This window comes from Silene latifolia, chromosome 1, assembly GCF_048544455.1.
Source record: "Silene latifolia isolate original U9 population chromosome 1, ASM4854445v1, whole genome shotgun sequence".
Lineage (NCBI taxonomy): Eukaryota > Viridiplantae > Streptophyta > Magnoliopsida > Caryophyllales > Caryophyllaceae > Silene > Silene latifolia.
In genome coordinates, this window is record NC_133526.1 from 47,985,985 (window position 1) to 48,007,042 (window position 21,058).

General features: G+C 40.4%; 1 non-coding gene across 1 annotated transcript; it reads left to right on the forward strand.

The window, feature by feature from the left end:
• The first annotated feature begins 4,505 nt into the window (after positions 1–4,505).
• Positions 4,506–4,612, forward strand: LOC141625235 (small nucleolar RNA R71). The gene has a single exon (XR_012535030.1). It is a non-coding gene; the product is annotated as a small nucleolar RNA R71 (small nucleolar RNA).
• The last annotated feature ends 16,446 nt before the right edge of the window (positions 4,613–21,058 follow it).

The window sequence follows — 21,058 nt, forward strand, 5'->3', positions numbered from 1 at the left end:
TGGATCAAGTAGTCCTTGCCTAGCTAAGTGTAGGAGGGGTGGATATTGAGCCAAGTAAGCATTTTTCCGATCCTCAAAGGCTTGCTTGTGCATTGCTTGCATGAGAAGAGTCAAATAATCATTTCTTGCTTCAACACCTTCCGCCTTGAACTCTTGGTACTCAAAAGGGTAAGGTGGTGTGACAATGGAAGAGGAGGGCATTTCAAGTTCCCCCTTTGTTGTCGGATAATATACTCGGCCTCTTTTGAAAGGGGAAGTAGATAATTGGTCCGGTGGACGCTTAAACGACAAATCTTTGAAGGCAAAGTAAACGATCTAGCCTCACTAGTGAGCCATCCATACTTGGTGTCAAGAGGGTTATGGGAAACCCACTTGTACTGTGTATCATAGTATGCATATCAACAAGATGACCACCCTCCTTTTATTCATACTTGTTATCCTTGTTGAACTTAGGATCAAAGTACTTAGCTAGGATAGTGACTAGGCCGCCATTCACAATAACGGTAGTGCCTTTCTTCCCACAATCAATGTTGAGCCATCTATCTACCAAAAGCCTTAAAGAGTTGAAAGGCTTGGTGTGTACTCTTCCAATGTTCAAAGCCGACTCAAGAAGAATAAAATCAAGTTTGGTGAAATGGTTGGTATCTTTCCTTTCAATAATGGTGTTTCCTATGACCTTGTGCCATACTCTTATACCCGGATGATGGACTAAAAGAGCACGACTCGCATGAAAGTCCTCAAATTTCCTTCCGGAAATTGCCTCCCAAAGAGGGTCGGGGTCATAATTTCCAAAATTCTTAAAATAACTCGGTTCTTCACTAAGACCCAAAATTTCACCCAATTCCCTAAAGGAAATGCATCTACTAACATTAGCTAGATGAAACTCGAGGTTCTCCCTAGTCTCAACTTTGTTGACTTTCAAAGAACTCAAAAACACCAAGGTAAGGGAGGGGTATGTCAATTCTTTTGATTCAAACAATTTCTTCAATCCCATTGCTTTGAAAAAGGCTCTAGTTTGCTCAAGGACACCCAACTTATCTAACGTATCTTCACAAATAAACTTGGTGGATTGAAATGATTTCCTAGCAAACTTGGCAAAAGTATCTCTATGGGTTTTGGAAATAAAAGTTACCTCTGGATAATGCAAAAGTTGATCAATTTCCGGAGTAGTAGATGGTGTTGCTCCCATAGAAGGTTGTTGTTGTTGTTGCACTTCCAAGTTTGGGGTTGCTACCACCATAACCAATGCTTTCTTTGCTTGAAGAGCCTTTTGCCTTGATGAAAGTGTCTTTGCTGCCTTTGTTGCCTTTGTTGCTCCCTTAGTCCTTGTCATTGATGAATTAACCAAGAAATAATGAAAAATCTTCAATTTGTAGTGTACCCAAATCGATTTAAAGGTGAAAGGCTTTGCCTTTATGAATTCGAAAATCGACTCAAATGTTGAAGATTTTGTGCTTGGTTTTGATTTTTATTGAAAAAGAAGTGATTGATTTGTTGTTAAAAGGATGATTTGATTTGATTTTGGTGAATGTAGTTGAGGAATTTTGTTTTTGTGATGGAGAGGATGAGGGTTTTGATGTTTTGAAGTAGTGTTATGAATGAATGAATGAATGAATGAATGAATGAAGGTGGGAGGGGTTTTATAAAGCCCGAAAAAATTCGAACTGCAAGGGCAATCCGTGCGGTTTCTGCTCGAGACGGGCGGATTCTGCACTTTCTGGGTTGGGAAAAACTCGCCCAAAGACGGGCGTCTTTAAGGGAAGATGCTCGGATTCGCTGACACGGGACGGGCGGATTCTTTAGAAGACGAACGAATTCCTTCATAGGGATTTTTCCTTGTTTTCCTCAGCCAAGAAGACGGGCGTCTTCTCTTCAAGACGGACAGATTTTCAAAGACGGGCGGATTAGGATGTAGGACGCCCGGATTCTCTTACAGTCAAAAATTTCAAAATTTCAGATCTTTTCAGGGCGTGCGTCTTCTACCCAATACGCTCGGATTGTCTGTAGACGGGCGGATTCTCCTGAATCCGCTCTTATTCAACCCTTTTGTACCCGGATTCAGTTCCATCCGTGTACAATGCGTATCCCTTGTCATTCTTCCATTCTTCTTCATATCTTGTGTTCTTCATTGTGAGGTTATTACTAAGGCATGGATAGCCTAGGCAATTGTCATCCCCACACTAAGCTAAAGTACTACACATCAATTGAGATCATTAGTCCCTTCCTCACTTCTCTCAAACATGACAATTATCTTGATCAAAGAAAATAAAAATCCAAAGATGACAAAAATGCAATACAAGAATTGAAATGCGAGTTAGGGAGTTAGAAATATTTACAAATGGTGGTTTAGGGAGGACTCCACCAAACTCTCATTCTTGATGAGATGTTAAGGGGGCATGTTCAAGTTGTTGTTGATGTTGCTCAACACCTTGAAGAAATAATCAAAAGCTTGTTCATTATCATTATAAAGTTCTTCAATAGACCTTGGCCCTTGTTGTCGGTCTTGATCAATGGCATTACCGATGTAGGGATTAAAAATCCCTTCAAATTCGTCGTCCCAAAGACCACAAACTTCATTAAGTTGATCATTGAAAACCTCTTTATTTGATGGAGACAACTCTCCCAATTTCTTCTCTTGGCCAATGAGGCCATCCTCTTCTTCTTTGCTTGATTTTGATGAGCTTTGCAAGCTCTCCTTGTCACGATTCACTTGCTCTTTAAATGGAGCATCTTCAATTTTCTTCTTCCATTGGAGTTCCGACTTCTTCCTTTCATCCTTCTGGCTATAATGATCAATCATGAAACATGGTTCATGCAAACGAGGAGCTCTCATAGTCTTGTCAAGATTAAAAGTTATGCTTTCATCTCCCACTTCTAGAGTGAGCTCACCATGTTTCACATCAATCACCGCACCCGCTGTGTGTAGGAAAGGTCTTCCTAGAATGATTGGAATGTTGGAATCTCCCTCCATATCAACAATGACAAAGTCCACCGGGATGAAAAACTTCCCAATTAAATGCGGAACATCTTCCCATATCCCTAATGGTGTCTTCGTCGATCTATCGGCCATTTGGAGTGTGATATTGGTGCATTTAAGCTCTCTCATCCCCAACCTTTTACTCACCGAGAACGGCATAACACTCACACTAGCCCTTAGATCACATAAGGCTTTGTTGATCGTGGTGTCGCCAATGGTACACGGTATTGAGAAGCTTCCCGGATCCTTTAGTTTTGGAGGTAAACTCCCTTGAAGTATAGCACTACTCACCTTAGTGCAGGCGTTAGTCTCAAGTTTCCGGATCGACTTCTTCTTTGTGAGGATGTCTTTCATGTATTTCGCATAGGCCGGCACGTGATTGATTAATTCCGTGAAAGGAATCGAGACTTCCAAATTCTTCACAATTTCCATAAACTTTCCAAGTTGGTCATCAAATTTGGGCTTGGCTTGACGACTTGGAAAAGGAAGTCTAATCACAAAAGGCTCCTTCTCCTTGACCTTGTCTTCATTTTTCTTTGAAATCTCTTCTTTTGATGATTCTCCATCTTTGGAGTTTTGCACAATTTCTTCCTTATCACTAGCTTTCACAACTTCATCCTCAACTTGCTTCTTCGGTGCTTCATACCTTGTACCACTTCTCAAGTGAATGACACTAACCGTTTCATGTCTTGGGGGATTACTTTGAGGTGGTAATTGCTCCTTTTGTCTTTGTGAGCTTGAAGATGCTAGTTGAGTCAATTGAGTTTCCAACATCTTGGTGTGAGCTAGGATGTTGTTGATGGTGGTTTCCTTTACTTGACTATCTTTTTGCATTTGAGTGAAAAATTCTTGTTGATTCTTTTGCATTTGGAGGACCGCTTTTTGGACATCAAAACCTTGGTCATTTTGGTGATTGTATGGATTTTGATTTTGGTAACCTTGGTTTTGATTGTAAAAGGGTCTTTGATTTTGGTTTCTCATGGGAGGTGGGGTGTATGTTGTTTGAGGGTTTTGAACATTTTGGCTTTTCTATGAGAGATTTGGATGAAATTTGGTGTTTTCATTGTAATAGTTGGAATAAGGGGTACCACTCTTGTATGCTTGGAAAGCATCCACTTGTTCATTTGTTCCCCTACATTCACTTTGGTCATGTCCCAAAGTTCCACAATTCTCACATATCCCACTTGGGATTGATGAAGATGCCGTCATGGCATTAACATGATGCTTTGGTGATTTTGAGACCTCTTCAAGTCTAGCCATAGCTTTTTCAAACTTCAAATTGATTGTGTCAATATGAGCACTAAGTTGAGCACCCAATTGAGTAACGGAGTCCACTTCATGCTTTCCTCCTCTAGTAGCCTTGCGAGGTCTACTATATTGTGAGTTATGGACCGCCATTTCCTCAATTTTGTTCCATGTTTGATTGTCATCCACTTCGGTGAACATTCCATTTGATCCCATGTTGAGAATGTTCCTTGAATCTTCATATAAACCATTCCAAAAATGTTGTACCAAGAACCATTCGCTAAGTCCATGGTGAGGACATGAGCGACAAATTCCCTTGAACCGCTCCCAAGCTTCATACAAAGATTCTTCATCCCTTTGCTTAAAACCCGTAATTTGAGCTCTTAGCATGTTAGTCTTTTCCGGTGGGTAGAATTTTTTGTAGAAAGCTAGAGCTAGCTTCTTCCAAGAATCAATTCCGAGAGTGGCCTTATCAAGGCCCTTCAACCATTGTTTCGCGGTGCCAATTAGAGAAAAAGGAAAAAAGACCCATCGAATTTGGTCTTGAGTTACACCGGTTTGAGAAATCGCATCACAATAGTCACAAAAGGTTTCCATATGAGAATGAGGGTCTTCACTAGGCATCCCCCCAAATTGGCTCCTTTCGACTAATTGGATAAAGGCGGATTTGGCAATAAAATTTCCGGTTAGATGTTGTGGTGTGGGAGTACCATTAGGTAGGTTCTCCTTGGTGGGTACGGAATGTGATGAAAACTTAGGCATTGTAGGTTGATTTTGGGTGGTATTTTGTGTTGGGTTCTCCTCACCTTCTCTTGCAAAAGGGTTGATGAACTCAATAGTTGGTTGAATATCCTCACTAATACCTCTCAAATTCCTCCTAGCAAATCTCCTATTGGTTGTCAAAGTTCTTTCAATTTCACGGTCAAGAGGTAACAAATCACCTTGTGACCTTCTAGACATGCAAAATATCAAACAACTTGAAAACGATTAGAACAAACCTTGAGGGGTTTTACTTCCCCAAGGCAAAGAAAGACACAACTAATAACAATTAAGAAAATCTAAATCTAGTTAACACCGTCCCCGGCAACGACGCCATTTTTGATCGGTCCGTTTCGTGTTCACAATTAAATAAGTGTGGTCGTTGGGTCACGTCCGAATCAAAACACAATTTATAGCTTCACAAACAACTCTACAATTAGTAAAGAGGCAAGTAAAGGTCGGATCCCAAGGGACGGGAATTGAGATGAGATTTCAATTGAAACTAGTGGTGTCTTAGGGGTGTCACAATTTGGGTTGATGTAGAAGTTCACTAAACTAAAATAGCAATGGAAATAAACAAGCAAGATGAATTAAAAGGGTTGTAAACAATTGATAAAAAGCACTAGGGTGTCATGGGGTCATAGGGGAATCATGGGAGTTGATCATACAAACATGTTCTCAAATTATAAGCAAGCAATTATTGTTGTGATGGATTGAGTTGGGTTATATCTTACAATCCTAGGAAAGTTTGGGTCCCGGAGCCGAATTGATTAGATTGTACAACAGCTACAAGTCGACTTAATCTTCCCTACTCAACAACATGCATGGTCTAATGAGACTCGAGTTGGTTTATGTCTTACAAGTCTCATTGAAAAGATAGGTGATGGGTAAAAAATGCAAGGATTCATAGGCTCGCATTTCATCAAACATAACATGTGCATGAGTTGAGATCAAAACAAGCAAGCAAATAAATCATGAAAGCATATTAATTTAAGCATGAATCATTCCTCATGTTGGTTTCCCCTAATCACCCATTAACCCTAGCTAGGTCACTACTCACTCATTATCATGTTGATCATGCTAGCAAGGTTGTCAATCATACCAACAATATGAAACATGATGAATAAATGAAAGTAATTAACAATAATTAAAAAGGGATTAAGAGGATTATACCTACTAATGATTCCAATAATAAAGCAAAGATAAAAGAAGTACTTGATGCTTGATTGAGAGGTTGTCAATCTCCCAATAATAACCCAAATAATCTTCAATTACCCAAAATAAAGGATGAACAAGAGAGAGATTAAGGAAATAAAACTTGTATTAAAACTTGATTAATTGTTGATTACAAAATTAAAGAGAGATTTGATTGATATTAACTACTCTAAGAATTGATAAGAAGAACATGCTCTTCTAATTAGACTAATGGGGTATTTATAGTGGAAATTAGGGGGATGCATTAGGGTTAACTATGGGCTAAACTAGTAATTATACTTTTTAGATTGAGCAGGGAGGAGCCGGTATTTTTCGAAGGAAGGGCTTCTTTCTTTGTAGCTTGGAGAAGACGAAATTGTGCTGTACAGGAATTCGTGCGTTTTGGAGTCGGGACGGGCGGATTGTAGCGGTGGAACACAGGCGGTTTTGGAGGAATCCGGGCGGATTGTGGTGGTGGCAAACCCGAGCGTCTTGGGAAGAAACCGCATGGATTGGGCAGATGGAGGACGGCCGGATTGTAGACAATCCGCACGGATTGTTCCTCAGCAAGATTTCTTCTTCTTTTCTACCCTTTTCTTCATAAAATCCTTGGGGATTTCCTTGGGGACTCAAGGATCCTTTCTCAACATTGCTCATCTACTATAATATGTACAACGGCCTTCTAATCTTGTCTCTCCTTAATGCTTGGTCATTGAATTCGATCAATTTAGTCTCGTTTTGCCATGAAAATGCAAGATTCTTACTCCTTTCCTACCAAGGGATTAAAATCTCAAAGAATATGCAAAACAAAGAACTAAAGATAATAAATGACCCAAATATGCACTAAAAAGCATGGGAGCAAGGCTAATTCGGGGGCTAAATATGCGCTAATTATGGTCACATCAACTTAAATTATGCATGTGTGTATGGTTTAATTTTATTGTGGTTTCGCATGTTTAAGTTTAGTGACTCTAATTATGAAATAACTAGATTTGTTTTAGCATGTGTAATTAATTTCTCCAACATGTCAATATGTCACGTTTTACATGATTAAATCAGGGTTAAAATAATCCTTCTTATTTCATTCACATGTTGATTTGTATTAATTATAAAATAATTGTATGGTTTACATGTTTTGGGTGAACCATTTGATTGGAATTACATGTTTCGATTCAATTGCCTATGTTTGCTATCGCTTTATGTCACTTGTTTGAAACCTGACTTGACCTAGAGTAGGCAATGTATGCACCCTATGAGGCCATGTTGGCCGTGTGTGAATGTCTCGACCCTAGTGGCTTTTGTTTTGTGTGTTTGTGCTTTGATTATGCTTGCTTGTTTACGGTTTTTATTGCAATTGTTATTGTTTTCTAACCTATAAACGTTTGCGAATCTTTGTCCCGCTTGAGTAAGACGTTTTTTTTTCTTTCCTTTGTTTTTTTTATTTGTGCCAGAATAGTAAATGAATTGGCATGTTTAAATCACTTGACGAAATTATGTGCATTTAAACCACGTAGAATTATTTTCACATGTTTAGGGTTACCATGAATGTTTGCATTCCGACGAATACGAGTTTAATTAATTGGTCATCGTTTGATCTAGTAGATGTCGTTGTTCACAACGGGCAGGGTTGGGTGTTTGAACCAAACGTACTTTCACACGGGCCCTTTTCTCAAAAAGTTTCTAAGTAAGTTATTCATCATTCCATCCAATTCCACAATCCTTATGGAGAGAGAAAGCTCTTCCTTCTCTCTAGGGTTTTGTACGATTTAGGGTTTCCTCCTGCATATGGAAAGGAAGAAAATCACTCGAAATCAGACAAAACCTAAGAAATATAAAGCAAAAACTCGTCTTTATTTTAGTAACTGTTGAACTTAGATAGGGATACTTCGTCACAACTGGAGTCAACTAGCACTGTTGTTGCGTCTTTTGTAGAGAAGGATATTCCTTACTCTGAAGAACCGAGAACAACTAGATCGGTGGGAGAAATAGTTGGTATACCAGTCATTAATCTTGATGGTATAGTGGAAGATACGCATGAAGATTCAGAGGTTGAAGATGATGATCAGGAAGGCTGGACGAAGGTTTTTGATAAGTCACGATCCCCTTCTTCATCGCCTAAAGCTTCTGATTCTAGTGGTATGCTTCAGTTAAACCTAGATGATGTCCAACCTGAAATTGATTACTAGTCTACTGCGGTCCTATGTTACGTTTTAGGAGGTAATCCACCATGGGAGCTTCTTGTAATACTACGTTTCTCTAAGTCCTGTTACTCGGCCGAATAGGGCTTACTCGGTCGAGTAATGCGTTGTGTGTTTCTGGTCAGGCTACTGTCCAGGAAAACTCAGCCGAGTATGGTAATACTCGACCGAGTAAGAGATACTCAGCCGAGTATTCCCTATACTCGACCGAGTATCCGGTCTGACGGTGATTATTTTCCGCGGTTTGATTAAAGGGGATTAGAGTTATAAATTGAGTTTTACAGTTTCACTTTTACTTTTTACAAAACCTAAAACATTCAAACGTAACTCTAAGCACCTCTAATCTCTCTCAAGAACGTTGATTGTTCGTGAGTCTTTGTTCATTCCTCTCTTGCGTCGATTGCGTCGGTACGCCACTAGTCCTATGAGTCTTGTCAGTTTGTCTTCTAGGGTTTAGCCCAGTTTTGTAATTTGAGGGGAAAAGGGATATTTTGCATGATTGTGATTGGATTTTATGATTGTTGTTAGGTGGAGAATTCGTATAAGAGCGTTTCTAGCTTCCTTGTTGACTCGGATCAGATTTGTGCTAAGGTAGGGTTTCCCTACTCAGTTGATTGCGTAATTGAATTAAGTTGATGATTGTGATGTTGTGATTTAATCGATATGATACTATTGTTGTTTATTGTATTCTGGTGTATTGGAGTTGATATGGATTGATGATGTTTGTGAGGTACGTCCTAGGCTGAGTGGAGTCACTTACGGGAGTGGCTTATAGCCCTTGATTCGCCCTTTTTGGAACCCGCCACAAGAGGGGATATGCACATTAATAACCATGGGTTATCGCTCGTGTGATGAGTGGGGTTAGGTGGGTAAGGCTGCGGTCCCCCACTACCGATGAGAATTATCTATTGCGACAGTAATCTGGCAGGGCTACAAACTTAAGTGTGTTGTCAGTTATGAGATGTGATAGGGAGTTTGAGATTGATTGTGGAACATCTGTTTTATCTTTATTGCATTTGGCTTACTTTAATTATGCAGTGACTGACCCCGTTGTTGTTTTGTAAAATTTTTAGTTATCCATTCGGGGATGGTGAGCGGATTGTGACAGGTTATGATGGTCTTTAGCTATGGGGAGGAGATGGGGAGTCATCACTTCGAGTCTAGCTTCCACTATTACGAGTTTAGCTGTTTAGGATTTCAGTTGTTTTGAGTTTTAGTAAATATTTCTTTTGGTTTAGTTTTGGAACAATGTAAATATGTAATCGTTAACTTTATATACGTTAATAAATGTTGTAGAATGGTTTCTTTTGATATACTATCCTCGGGCAACCGAGATGGTAACAGTCTCTCATGCTAGGGTGGTCCTTGGCAAGGCACCTTGTTATGTGGGGGTGTTACCAAGTGGTATCAAAGAGACAATTCTGGAACCTAAAACCAATGAACTTAATGAACATAGGGAGTCTACATAAAATGAACACGGGGAGAGTTTCTTAGAGCTACCGCAAAGACTTGGGAGACGACCCGAAGTCGCATTGAGGCCCTTACAATTTCGAGCCGGTCAACATATGGGTGTCTTGGGGATCGTTGTGTGTTTAAATTTATGTGTGTTGCACTTGTAGCTGTGAATCTTGTAAATTTGTTGGATGAAATGAAAAAGTGAGTTGCGTATTTTGAACATGATAGTATATGAGAAAGTGAATTGCGTAGTTGGACATGATAGATTTTGAGCATGATATGTGATTTATTACTTGGCCTTTGGAAGGGTAGTAAAGTATTGGATATAGAAGTGCATGTTTAAGTATGTTATCGTAAGTATATAGCTCATTTTTGGAATGACTCGGCTGAGCAGGGCGGGTACTCGACCGAGTACGGGATACTCGGCCGAGTAACCAAGCAATCGACCAAGTGTTCGTTTGTGTATTTGATGTAGTAGCCACTGGTTGTGATCACTCGGCCAAGTAATATTTATACTAAACCGAGTATCTTTCATACTCGACCGAGTATGTTATCTATGTTTTTGAGGTTGGCTACTGGAGTGGAATAATCGGTCGAGTAGTCTCATTACTCGGCCGAGTATTTCACCGTACTCGGCGGAGTACTTCTTTGGTGGAGGGTTTTTTTTTTATTTTGAGCCGTATACTATGCGCTTACGTTTCCTTGGGTATGTCAGTTCAAAATGACGCCAAAGAGGTCAGCTTCTTACATCCAAGCTTATGAGATGTCTGTGGATGAGATTGCCCGTATGATTTAGCAGCAAGATGCACTCATGGGGGCACTCAAGAACGTGGGTAAGGGAGGTGAGAAACCGGTGGACTCATCTCAACTAAGCACCACCATTTCTCACTTCCACCCCTCTAATTATCAGGGCATTGGTGAGCCAAAGCTGCTCGATTACTGGCACCACGAGATGGAGAGTCTTCTTGAGGCCGTGAAGTGTCCGACAGAGATGGCGGTAGAACAGATGGCGTTCTACCTAAGAGGTGAGGCTGGGGCTTGGTGGCAAAATGTGAAAGAAGATGCCAGAGCATACTACAGGGACCAGGGATACGATGCTATACCGTAGGAAGGCATCAAGAGCGCTATGAGGGAGCATTTTGTGCCGGAACACATCAGTCACAAGCTGAGAGTCGAGTTTGATTCTTTCACCATGGTTGATGATATGACTGTCACGGAGTACTATCACCGGTTCCTAAAGTTGTCACGCTATGCAGAGGATATGCAGTTGGGTCAACGGGGTTTAGCTCTTCGTTTTGAAAAGGGGTTGACACCTAAGATCATGGATAGACTACCAGCTGAGGTACTGACCGATCTGAAAGAGGTTTAAGCACGAGCTGGGCATGCTGAGAGGCTGGTGGACGTAGCCAATGAGGCTAAGGAAAGAAATGCTAAAAAGAGAAAGGCGGATAATGAGAGTGACAACCAGTCGGGCCACAAGAGGGGCAATCACGGCTAGTCTAGGGCTTTTTTGGGGGATCTGGGTATGAAGAGGGATCCCAAGCTTGGGGAAGAGGCGGCGGTCGGAATAATAGTGATAACTCCAACCTTACCTGCTTCAACTGTGGCGGAGTGGGTCACAAGACGCATGATTGTACCAGTGCCAGAGTAGGAGGAGGTTTTCTGGGGACTTATCAGGGGAACTTTTCTCAGGCTCCGAGCCAAAGTTTTTCTAGCAACAGGCCATTTGGGTCATTGGGCAATCGTGGAGGGCAGAACAACAATAATGGTGACTTCAACCGCAGTAATGGAGGGTCCTATCAGTGCCTGAACAACAGTGTGATTCAGAACTCGGCAGCTAAGCGGGCTACTTCGACTACCACGGTTTAGGGTGGAGGTTAGAAAAGCAGCGGGAAGCCCTTTATGATGGGCAAGCAGGAGGCAGAGAACAATTATCATATGGTTACCGGTACCTTCCTTGTTCATAATACACCGTCTTTTGTTCTGTTTGATTCGGGGGCAACCCACTCTTTTTTGTCTAGGAGTCATGCCTTAGCGATGGGTTTGGGAGAGTGTGAACTTGTAAAAGATAGTGTGTTTATACCTTCTGGGAGTCAGTGTCTTGTTCTAAGCTGTATAGAGTGTTAGTTATTTAGACAAAATTAATACTCATCTTATGATATCAAAATTACAAATTAATTTTAGGTGGTCTAAATCTACATGCATGCAAAGCAAAATATAAATGAGATGGTATTAAACCATCTTAAGAAAAAAATTTCTTACATTGTTATAAGGCAAAATGGGCACAACTCAGGGACTCCTTCCTTGATGTTGTTCTTGTGCTAATGCAATAAGGATGATCTTCCAACACCTTAATTACCAAAGTAGGTAATCTCCTAAGGTGGCACCCAAGATAAACCCAAAATACTACTAAAATACTAACTAGGTAAATGTAGTAACCTTGTTTATTTGTATATTTGATGTACTAATTAATATTATTACCTTGATAATATTATTAGTTTACATTTATATGTGTTTATTGTAAAAGGATGGACAAAAAAAAAGAAAAATATGGTCTATTGATGGTGTATATGAACCATCCACAACAAGCACACAAAGACCAATTTTTCTTCAAATTTCCAACCTTAGAAATGATGGAAGGACTTAGGTATATATAGGCATGCAAATGTATACAATTCACATACAAATGCTAGTGGGAAATGCCTACCTTTTCCACTCACAATGAGTGTATTAGTAGTGTATAAAAATCTGAACAAATGGTCCCCTCCGGGTCCATTTCGATTTTCGATATTTGCCCCACAAATGCTTATAAGTCTTATATTTAATTATCTCATATAATTAAATATTAAATTGATTATTTAACACTTAAATAATATAAATTAACTACCAATGACTACTTAACTATAAAGTAATCATAAGACCATTTTATCAACATACAATGTGTCAATATTATCTCAATTAGCTAATTTTACAACCTCTTGTAAAATATAAATAGCTAATTAATTCCACCTCAAAACATAAACACATATCGCATAAAATTAATTAATTAACAATTAATTAATAAATTATTAATTTATTACTTAAATATCACATAATTAAATAATAAATCTTCTCTGCTCGAGTTCGTAACCCGTCATCAAATAATACTTTTACGTGGCTAATTAAAAGTCAAATAATACAAGGAATTAATTATCTCGTATCTCATACAAAAAATTAATTCATTCTATTTGGGCGTCATCCTATAGGTGTGACCTAAAGGGATCAGCTGATCACCACCGTCACACGACAGTAATGTCAAACTCTAGTCAGCCAATCATTACCGATTAACGATGACCAACTGACAAATAAAAAGATAAATCCCAAATATTCCTTTTACGAGATTTAATATGTAAACGCACTTATTGTGGAGGACACTACTCCAACATAGAGATGTGTCCATATTGGTGAGGGGAGGTAGACTTAACAGTCAACTTGTTAGAGTTTCCTATAGATGGGTTTGAGGTCATTGTTGGGATGGATTAGTTGGGCAAGTATAATGCTAAGATAGATTGCAGATAAAAGAGCGTGTCTTTAAAGGGTCCTAAGGGAGTTAAAGTGTCATATAGGGGGTTTGTGGTGAGACCAAAGTGTAAGTTTATCACTGTGATGACTTTAAAGTCATGTTTGAGAAAGAAGTGTCCCTTGATTCTTTGCCAAGTAAGGGATATGCGTGTGGAGGAGTCGTCGGCGTCAGATATACCTGTTGTTGGGTAGTTTAGTGATGTTTTTCCAAATGAGATATCGGGGTTACCACCTAAGAGAGATATCGACTTCAATGTTGAGCTCAAACTGGGGACGGGACCTATATCTAAAGCACCGTATCGTATGGGGCCAAAAGAGTTAGAAGAGTTAAAGAAGCAGCTGAATGACCTGTTAGACAAAGGGTACATTCGGCCCAGTGTGTCACCATGGGGAGCACTAGTGTTGTTTGTGAAAAATAAAGATGGGAGTAGTTGGCTATGCATCGACTATAGGGAGCTGAATCATGTCATGGTGAAGAACAGGTATCCTTTGCCAAGGATTGATGATCTTTTTGACCAGCTGAGTGGCACAGGGGTGTTTTCTAACATCAACTTGCGATCGGGTTATCACCAACTGAGGATAACAGAAGAGTATATTCCTAAGACAGCTTTCTGGTCACGATATGGTCACTATGAGTACGTAGTGATGCCTTTTGAGTTGACGAATGCACTAGCAGTTTTCATAGATCTTATGAACTGGATTTTTAGCCCGTTCTTGGACAGGTTTGTGGTCCTCTTCATTGATGACATCTTGGTCTACTCTAAGACTAAAGAGGAGCATGAGGAGCATTTGAGGTTAGTTTCGCAGACTTTGCCAGATAATCAGCTATATGCCAAGCTATCTAAGTGCAAGTTTTGGTTAGAGAAAGTGGCTTTTCTGGGCCATGTGATATCTAAGGAGGGTGTATTGGTGGATCCTAACAAGATTGAGGCAGTGACTAAATGGGAATCACCAAAGAATGTTGCCGAGATTTGGAGTTTCTTGGGTTTAGCTGGCTACTACAGGAGGTTCGTGAAAGACTTTTCTAAGGTTGCAAGACTTATGACAGTGTTGATGCAAAAAAAAACCAGATTTCGCTGGGATGAAAGTTGTGAGACGGCGTTCCAAACCTTAAAGGAGCGTTTGACCACAACTCCTATTCTAGCTCTACATGAGGGAAGTGAGAACTTTGAAGTATACACCGATGCTTCAAAGAATGGTTTGGGTTGTGTTCTGATGCAGAATGGGAGAGTTATAGTTTATGCGTCGAGGCAGCTGGAGCCGTACGAGGAGAACTATCCTACTCATGATTTGGAGCTTGGTCCAGTTGTCTTTGCTCTTAAGATTTGGAGGCACTACCCTTATGGGATAACCTTTACGGTGTTTTCAGATCATAAGAGTCTCAAGTATATATACACACAAAAAGAGCTGAACATGCGACAGAGATAGTAGATGGAGTTGATCGAGGACTATGACATGGAGAACATCTATCATGAGGGTAAGGCTAATGTTGTGGCAGATGCTTTGAGTAGAAAGAGTGTACATTCGTTATGTACAGCTATATCTTTGTTAAAGCTGAGGGATGAGATGTCCAAGATAGGGATTCATATGATTCAAAAAGGGAATGCCATCGGGGACTTGATGATCGAACCGGACTTGTATGATGACATAAAGAGGAAACAAGAGCTTAATCCAAAGATCCATGAGTGGAAGGCAAGGGTAGAGAGTGGCACGGTTTTGAGGTTTTCTATCCACACAGATGGGAGTGTTCACTTTGATGGGAGATGGTGTGTTCCTAGTGATGCGGATTTGAAAAGGTTGATCATGACGAAGGCTCATTGCACTCCTTATCAGTTCACCCAGGGGGTGACAAGCTTTATAAGGACCCAAAGAAAACGTTTTGGTGGCCTAATATGAAGAGGGATGTGGCCGAGTTTGTGGCTAAGTGTTTAACTTGCCAAAGAGTAAAGGGTGAGCAACGCAGACCAAAAGGTAAGATTCAGTCACCTGAGGTGCTAGAGTCGAAGTGGGAGTCGGTCTCCATGGACTTCATCGTGGGGTTACCAAGGACTCAGCAAGGTAACAATATAATTTGGGTGATCGTCAATCATTTAACAAAGTCAGCTCACTTCATTCCGATGAAGGATACTTAGACCAAGATACAACTAGCTTTGGGTTATAGGAAGCATGTGGTTCGGTTACATGGTGTGCCAAAGGACATAGTGTCAGCTCGAGATGCGAGGTTTATATCACGGTTTTGGCAAGAGTTGCAGGATTTGATGGGAACGACCTTAAAGATGAGTACAACATTTCATTCTGCCACAGATGGTCAGACTGAGAGGACTATCAAGACTTTGGAGGATATGTTGAGGGCTTGTGCCATGGAGTTTGGTGGAAGTTGGGAAGATAGGCTGGACTTGATTTAGTTTTTATACAACAACAGCTATCACACCAGCATTGGGATGGCACCTTTTGAGGTTTTGTATGGCAGGAAGTGCAGGAGTCCGATATGTTAGGACGATAGTGCTGAAGCTGTGGTTTTAGGGCCACAGAGGGTGCAGGACATGATTGAGCAAGTTCGTATAATTCATCAAAAGATAAAAGCAGCTCAAGATCGCCAAAAGAGTGACGCGGATTTACACCGCAGGGACATTAAATTCGTGATAGGTGACAAGGTCCTTTTGAAGGAGTCACCTATGTGAGGGCTGATGAGATTTAGAAAGGAAGGGAAGTTGAGTCAGAAGTTCATCGGTCCTTATGAGATTCTAAGCCGCGTAGGTGAAGTAGCTTATAGGCTAGCTTTACCACCATCGCTTGATCAGGTTCACAATGTGTTTCATATTTCGCAGCCCGAAAGTATGTGAGTGATCCATCACATGTGCTTGACGTGGAGAACATAGAGTTAGACGACTCTCTAACTTATGTCGTAGTTCCTAAGGAGTTCTTAGACCTTAAAGTGCGCAAGACAAGGAATGGTGAAACCGTCTTACTAAAGGTACTTTGGTCTAATCACAATGTGGAAGAGGCCACATAGGAACCAGAAGAGTCTATGAGAGACCGTTTTCCTCACCTTTTTTTATCAGGTATGTTTGGTTACGGAGACGTAACCGTTGTCTTTTAAGGAGGTAGGAGATGGTCGCATGCTTGTTTTTGTTGTTTTTGGGTTTAGTTGGGGTTAAGATAGCTATGTTTTTGTCATCTTTCGAGTTTGAGTTGGGTGTTTTTTCATGAATAGTGGGAGTTGTTGGTACTTGGAGTTGTTGTTGTTGTTGTTGTTGTTGTTGTTGTTGTTGTTGTTGTTGTTGTTGTTGTTGTTGTTGTTGTTGTTGTTGTTGGGTTGTGTTTGATTGTTTTGTTTTGAGTATGGTATGAACTTCGGAGACGAAGTTCTTTTTAAGGAGGGAAGACTATAATACTACGTTTTTCTAAGTCCTGTTACTCGGCCGAATAGGGCTTACTCGGACGAGTAATGCGTCGTGTGTTTCTGGTCAGGCTACTGTCCAGGAATACTCGGCCGAGTATGGTAATACTCGACCGAGTAAGGGATACTCGACCGAGTATCCGGTCTGACGGTGATTATTTTCCGCGGTTTGATTAAAGGGGATTAGAGTAATAAATTGAGTTTTACAGTTTCACTTTTACTTTTTACAAAACCTAAAACATTCAAACGTAACTTTAAACACCTTTAATCTCTCTCAAGATTGTTGATTGTTCGTGGGTCTTTATTCATTCCTCTCTTGCGTCGATTGCGTCGGTAAGCCACTAGTCCTATGAGTCTTGTCAGTTTGTCTTTTAGGGTTTACCCTAGTTTTGTAATTTGGGGGGGAAAGGGATATTTTACATGATTGTGATTGGATTGTATGATTGTTGTTAGGTGGAGAATTCGTTGAAGAGCGTTTCTAGCTTCCTTGTTGACTCGTATCAGATTTGTGCCAAGGTAGGGTTTCCCTACTCAGTTGATTGCGTAATTGAATTAAGTTGATGATTGTGATGTTGTGATTTAATGAATACTATACTATTATTTTTTATTGTATTCTGGAGTATTGGAGTTGAGATGGATTGATGATGTTTGCGAGGTGCGTCCTCGGCTGAGTAGAGTCACTTGCGGGAGTGGCTTCACTCCCTTGATTTGCCCTTTGTGGAACCTACCACAAGAGGGGATGTGCACATTAATGAACATGGGTTATCGTTCGTGTGACGAGCGGGGCTTAGTTGAGAAAGGTTGCGGTCCCCCACTGGCGGTGAGGATTATCTGTTACGGCAATAATCTTGCACGGCTACACATTTAAGTGTGTAGTCAGTTATGAGATGTGATTGGGAGTTGGAGATTGATTGTGGAACAGCTGTTTTATCTTTGTTGCATTTGGCTTACTTTAATTATGCAGGGACTGACCCCGTTGTTATTTTGTAAAATATGTGGTGATCCATTCGGGGATGGTGAGCATATTGTGATAGGTGATAATGGTCTTTAGCTCTGGGTACGAGATGGGGAGTCGTCACTTCGAGTCTAGCTTCCTCTGTTACGAGTTTAACTGTTTAGGATTTCAGTTGTTTTGAGTTTTAGTAAACATTTCTTTTGGTTTGGTTTTGGAACAATGTAATCGTTAACTTTATATACTTTAATAAATGTTGTGGAATGGTTTCTTTTGATATACTATCCTCGGACAACCGAGATGGTAACAGTTTCTCATGCTAAGGTGGTCCTTAGTAAGGCACCTTGGTATGTGGGGGAGTTACACTTCTTTCAGGGTTTGTTTTTTTTTTTTGGTAGAATGTAAGCTTCTCATTAAAAAAACCAACCATCAACACAATTTTTACAGCCAAGATAGAACAAGTTAAAGGCTCTTACAACTAACATATCAAATTAAATTTACTCTAGAAAGCCATTCCCTATCCTTTGTAATCAGTGTGATAGGGAGCTGACTTGCCATACGCAATTTGATAGCCCTCTGAACTTCATCAATTACCCATTCAGGCCTCATGATCACAACATTCAGACGAGCCTAATTCCTTTACATCCAGATAACGTACCATACAGCAATAACAACTGCATTGACTACCCTCTTCCTCAGCTTAGACCATCTCTTGTGCCTGATATGTAACAATCTATCATTAGCATTCAACTTTCACATCAACCATTCCTCAATTCTATCCCATATTCTATGACTATAAGAGCACCCCTGAAATAGATGAGCAGTAGTCTCTACACCAGCTTGACAAATTCAGCAAGTCTCATGAGGACTGATATGAAGACTATAAAGCTTATCTTTTAGAAGTAGAGCCTGATGGCAGATAAGCCAACCCATGAAAGCATGCTTTGGGATAACCCAGCTATTCCAAACACTACAATGCCACTCCACCTTTGCTTTATGAGCTCTAAGAAGCTCATAACAGCTAGTTGTTAAAAAACTTCCATTACCTTCACACCAGTATCTCCCTCAAACCACACTTTAATAATATCCATTGTAATACTACGGTTTTCTAAGTCTGTTACTCGGCCGAATATGGCTTACTCGGCCGAGTAGTGCGTCGTGTATTTCTGGTCAAGCTACTGTCCAGTAATACTCGACCGAGTAAGGGATACTCGGCCGAGTATACTCTATACTCGACCGAGTATCCGGTCTGACGGTGATTTTTTCCGCGATTTGATTTTGAGAGGATTAGAGTTATAAAAACGAGATTTACAGTTTCATAATCACTTTTTACCAAAATCTAAACTTTCATCTTAACTCTAATCATCTAAAATCTCTCTCAAGTTCGTGGATTGCTCGTGAGTCTTGTTCATCCTTCTTTTGCGTCGATTATGTTGGTAAACCTCTAGTTCTATGAGTTTTGTCAATTTGTCTTTTAGGGTTTGCCCTAGTTTTGTGATTTGGAGGAAAATGGAGTTTGGCATGTTTGTAATTAGAATTGTATGACTATTGTTAGTGGATTGGAGTTTATTGTTTAATTGATCTAAGATGTGTGCTGTGATTTAATTGCTGCGATTGATATTGTTGATTGATTATTGTTGGTGGATTGGAGTATGAGGTGTTGGAGTTGAGATGGTTATTGGTGTTTACGAGGTGCATCCTCGGCTGAGTGGAGTCACTTGCGGGAGTGGTTTCACGCCCTTGATTCGCACTCTATGGAACCCGCCACAGGAGGGGATGTGCACATTAATGAACAGGGTTATCGCTCGTTAATGAGCGGGGCTTAGGTGGGTAAGGCTGCGGTCCCCCACTGGCAGCGCTACACACTTTAGTGTGCAGTCTGTTATGAGTTGTGAGTGGGAGTGGGAGATTGATGGTGGAGCAGCTGTTTACCTTTGTTGCATTTTGTCTTACTTTGATTATGCAGTGAACTGACCTCGTTGTTATTTTGTAAAATCTGTGGTGATCCATTCGGAGATGGTGAGCAAACTGTGACAGGTGATGATGGTCTTTGGCTATAGGGACGAGAAGGGGAGTCATCACTTCGAGTCTAGCTTCCGCTGTCACGAGATTAACTGTTTTAGATTCAGTTGTTTTGAGTACTAGTGAACATTTGTTTTGGATTTGGTTTTGGAACTTTAATTTATATACTTTAATAAATGTTGTGGAATGGTTTCTTTTGATCTACTAACCTCGGGCAACCGAGATGGTAATATGTTTTTCATGCTAGGGTGGTCCTTGGTAAGGCACCTTGGTATGTGGGTGTGTTATATCCATGGTTTTACAGATTGTCTTCCAATGCCAACTCAGGTCACCAGAAGGAACATAAGTTGACCAATGACAACCTTTAACATAAATGTGATTGACCCATTGGACCCAGAGCTTATCAGGTTTAACAGCCAACCACTAAACTATCTTGCTAATCATTGCCTGATTCCACACTTGACTCCTTCTAACACCCAATCCTCCTTGTTCCTTAGTCACACAGACTTTGTCCCGAGCCAGAAGAGGTACTCTATTATACTCAGAACTCCCCTCACACAGAAAGTTCCTGCAAATAGCATCCACTCTTTTCAAGACACATTTAGGCAAGACAAAAATAGAAGCCCAGTAATTATACATAAAAGATAAGATAGCCTGCACCAGAGTTAATCTTCCTGCATATGATAATTTTTTAGCCCCCAAAGATTTGATCCTTTCAAAATTTTATCAATCAGAGTAGGGCAATCTTTATTTTTCAGTCTTCCAGCAGTGATAGGGACACCTAAATATTTGAAAGGTAGCTGTCCCTCCACAAAACCAGAGATAGAAAGTATTTCAGTCTTCAACTGCTCACTCGTACCATTAAAATAAGTACAAGACTTAAGAGAATTCATTTGTAATCCAGAGGCATGAGAGAAAGCGGATAATGCTCTAAGAATGACCATGATTGACCTAGGTTCACCCTTGCAAAACATCAATAGGTCATCAGCAAACATAAGATGTGTTAGTTTCAATTATTTGTAGAGGGGATGAAACCTAATAGGTAATTTATCCACAGCACACTCCAAAATCCTACTTAGATACTCCATACACAGAGTAAACAGTAGAGGGGAGATAGGGTCTCCTTGCCCGAGCCCTCTTTTTTGCCGGGGAAGAAACCAAACTGATCCCCATTAATAGAAAGAGAGAAATTTTCTGTAGTAACACATAACATAACCATGTCTCTGAACTGTGGTGTAAAATTAAGAGCTTCCAGCATGGCTTCCACAAATTTCGACTAACAGTCATAAGCCTTC